Below are 4,207 nucleotides of genomic sequence, written 5' to 3'. Positions count from 1 at the left end.
ACAGCCTTGTGGCCACACTCAGTCCCGAGGCTCATAGCCCTTTTCATGCACCAGCTGTATGACCTTGGGTAGCTGGCTTAAGCTCTCTGTGTATGTGAACTAGGAATGATGATAATAGTATTTACCTCCTAGAGTGGTTGTGAAGATTAATGAGCTAATAGGCATGAAGTCCTTAGAACAGCGCTGGGCTCAGAGGAAATGCTTTGTGTGAACTTTTATCATCATCATCATCACCACCACCACCACCATCAGACCTTCAGTGACAGTGCTCTGCAGAGGGAACAGGGTTGCACTTGCTTTGCAGACAGCCACAGGCAGGAGCCCTGACAGAGGTAGGATTCACGGGCTGTGGGAGCTGCCAAAGGCCTTTCCTGAATCCTGCCCTGTCATTTTTGTTGTAGGTGAGGAAACGCAAGCCCCATCTCACACACTTTTAGCAACTGAGTGGGAGCAGAGCCATCTTCTGTCGCCACATCCAGTGTGCTCTGATGTGTTCTCTGGGGGGGGGGGGGGTCCTGTTGCACTGACATTCTTGGAGAGGGGATCAGTGTTACTTTGAGCCACACCAGGCTGCATAGGAAGAGTCTACACAACCATGACACAGCCACCTTCATCACTCAGCACACACATTCAGGCAGCGGAAGTTCCAACAATGTCAGCTCATCTGCATCCTCACACCAATCCCAGGAGGTTATCAAGGCAGAGGACCTGCCCTGATTGTGGATTTCCTGGGAGCTAGTTAATAAAGAGCTATTTAATCTACTCAGACCCAACACATAAGTGGCATCAGGGATCTCCTACTTGTTACCATCAGGCATTTTTTTTTTTTTTAAATCACCCCATGTTCTCTATGCTTTCAAAGATTTTATCTACCAAGTTGCAAATGATAAGTAAATTTGTTCTCCTCTAACTTATTAATTAGAGACCAACATGATGGCCAAATGAAATTTCTGTTGAGCAAGAGATAAATGGTATTCTGAAACCGAGGAGCTGGGATTCCTTCCAAAAACAAAGAGATGTGACATTTTTGTTGGCTTTGGATATTTTATTGGAGCTCCATGTACAGTCTCTGGAGGGCTTTACAAAATGACAATATCTCATGGACTCCCGGTAGATGACTGCCCTCCCAGGAGGTTCAGGGACACCAGGAGGGAAGCTATGAGCTTTGATCTACATGGCAGTCTAAGCAACACTCCCTGCCCCCCTAGGACAATGGTTGGACAATGGCCCAAGGAAGCAGTATTGTAGAAGAGGAAGGGACATAATAGCTGGTGCTGGGAACAGGGCCTCAAGCCTGTGCCCAAGACACACTTTCCACTGTGATGATTCAGAGTCTTCTTCCCTTGGTGACAGTCCCAAAGCCATAGGGGCCTGAGAACACCACCTTCTTGGACCTATGGGCACAGCCCAAAGCTTTGCTCCTGCTCAGAATCCAAGGCTGAGCCTTTCTACTGAAAAGGACACATTCCTAAAAGGGCAGGAAGTCCAGCACCCTCCTGAGAAGCCTCCTGGAAAACACACCCAACAGGCCTTCAGTTCTGGCCATATCAGGCACATGGAGCCAGGTGACACCCTTTCTGCCTGGATGCTCAGTTCTGGCTCACTAGAGACCTTCACCAATGTGCCCCGAGAGAGTGACAGATCCTTACCCTAAACTGATCTGAGCATGAGCCATGGTTTAGTTAGAAATGCCTGGTTTTGTTCAAAATCCCAGGTATTGTGGAAATATTAGTTGGATTAGAGTCAAAAGAACGTTTGTTTGACCCTAGCTGGTTTTGCTCAGTGGGTAGAGTGTTGGCCTATGGACTGAAGGGTCGTGGGTTCAGTTCCAGTCAAGGGCAAGTACCTCAGTTGTACCTGGCCCTGGTCATGGGGCATACGGGAGGCAACCAATTGATGTGTCTCTCTCACATCGATGTTTCTTTCTGTCTCTCCCCCTCCCTTCCACTCTCTCTAAAATCAATGGAAAAATATCCTCAGGTGAGGATTAACAGAAAAAGGACATTTTTTGACTTTCAAGTCCATGACTTTATCTGTGCTACTCTCTCACTTAAAACTCTCATGTGAAAGACTTTAAAAAATCCTATACACTTGTAAGTTCCATTAAAGTCTATCTATTGTAGATATTACTAAGGGTAAAATGAAATGATGGCATCTTAAACTAGAAAAAGAAAAGCAAAACAACAGTTTAATAAGTCAACAGAGTAAAATGAGTAAATTAAAATCAAGTATATCAATGAATTCACCAAAGCTGATTGAACTGAACTCACCCAATAGAAGACAAAGATGGTCTGATACTATTAAAGGTTAAAATCCTGCTTAGAGGAAAAACATATGAAGTAAAGTGACAAAGAAAGATTGAAAATTAAATGCCAACAAAAAGGAAGCAGGAATAGCAGAGGTAGGGAGAAAATTAGGGCTCAAAACAAGATAAAGAAGGATACTCTGTATGATAAAAATATATAATTAAGAACATATAATATTCATAAATGTAAGTGCATTTAATAATATAGATGTCAAAATCATAAGGCAAAAACTACAGAAATGCAAATCTATACTAATAAAAGGGTAATATGTTAATTAGGGCAGAAGTCTTCTGGACGTCCATCGGGACAAAGCCATAGTGGCTGCGAGGCCCTGGGCTTAAGCAGCCGTGGGCTCAGGCAGCCCTGAGACCCTGGTGGCTGCAAGGCCCAGGGCTCAGGACTCGCAGCCACTGCAGCCTGCAGTGGCGGCAGCAGCGGAGTGATGGGGGCTGCGCCTTCCCCTCCCCTGATCAGCCCGGTTGCCTCCCACAGAGGAAGGCCAGACTGCAGCTTAGGCCCGCTCCCCATGGGCTGTCAGTAGGACATCCCCTGAGGGCTCCTGGGCTGTGAGAGGGGGCAGGCCGGGCTGAGGGAACCCCCTCCCCAGTGCATGAATCTTCATGCACCAGGCCTCTAGTAGAATATAATAAAAATATAGTGTTAGAGGTATGCTTTGATTTTAGAACTGAATATATCTAATAAGCAAAAAGTCAGTAGGAGCAGAGTTTAAGTGATTGATACAAGTAGAAATTTGGAGTAACAAATACATAGAGAGCCTGACATTCTTCAAATGGAAAATGTATTTTGTTTGTATGTCCATGAAACATTTATAGAAATGTAAGTCAGGTACATGGTGACAAAGAAAATCTTTTTTTTTAATTGAGAAGTACAGATTTGTAGTTACTAAGTACTCATGGGGAGGTAAAGTACAGCATAGGAAATAGAGTCAATAATAGTGTAATAACTATGTATGATGCCAGGTGAGTACTGGAAATATCGGGGGAACACTTTGCAAAGTATATGATTGTGTAACCACTAAGCTGTACACCTGAAACTAATAGAAAATAATATTTAATGTAAATTATTATTGAAAAATTTTTGAAAAAATATATACCAATTTAATCTCTGAACCTAGGAGGCCTAGCACTAGAATTTTTAAAAGAAGTTTCCAGCTCAGGTTAATGTGCAGCAAATGCAACGTGCAAAGAAAAGAAAACAGGTATACTCATTGGGAAAGAAGTAAGGTTGCCAGAAAAAATACAGAACACCCAGTGAAATTTGAATTTCAAATTAACAATATATTAACAATAAATGTCCCATATATTGCATGAGACATACTTATTCTAAAAAAAACTATTCAGTTTATCTGAAATTCATTTATAACTGGGCATTCTGTATTTTTGTTTGCTATATCTGGCAACCCAGAAAGAGGATATATAAATTCAAAGCTTTTAGAATAACAGTATTTGGTAAGGAGGCTGGATACCAGATACAATAACAATAATAAATGGATTTTTTACTCTAACAAGGAGTACATAGAAATGCAAATGGGGATGTTTTACATTTATAACAGTGGCAAAAAACTATAAAATATTTAGAAATAAATTTAATATGAGAGCCATAAAAATCATAAAAGGAAACCTATAATACCTATTAAAAGACAGAAAATAATTTATGAACAAATTGTACTTAATTAAAAATACTTAATATCATAACATGTAAAATTTCCCTAATATGATATATAAATTTATATTTCAATTAGAATCTTAACAGGGATTTTCTTGGAATTGTATATTATCTTAAAGTTCATATAGAAAAGAAATGCCTGAAAATAGCTAAGAAAACTATGAAAAAAAACAGTGGCGTGAGATTTGCCTTACCAGATAGGGAATTCTACAAAG

Source organism: Cnephaeus nilssonii (assembly GCF_951640355.1).
Source record: "Cnephaeus nilssonii genome assembly, chromosome: X".
In the NCBI taxonomy this organism is placed as follows: Eukaryota; Metazoa; Chordata; class Mammalia; order Chiroptera; family Vespertilionidae; genus Cnephaeus; species Cnephaeus nilssonii.
The sequence above is the reverse complement of the archived record's forward strand: the minus strand, read 5'-3'. Positions refer to the sequence as shown.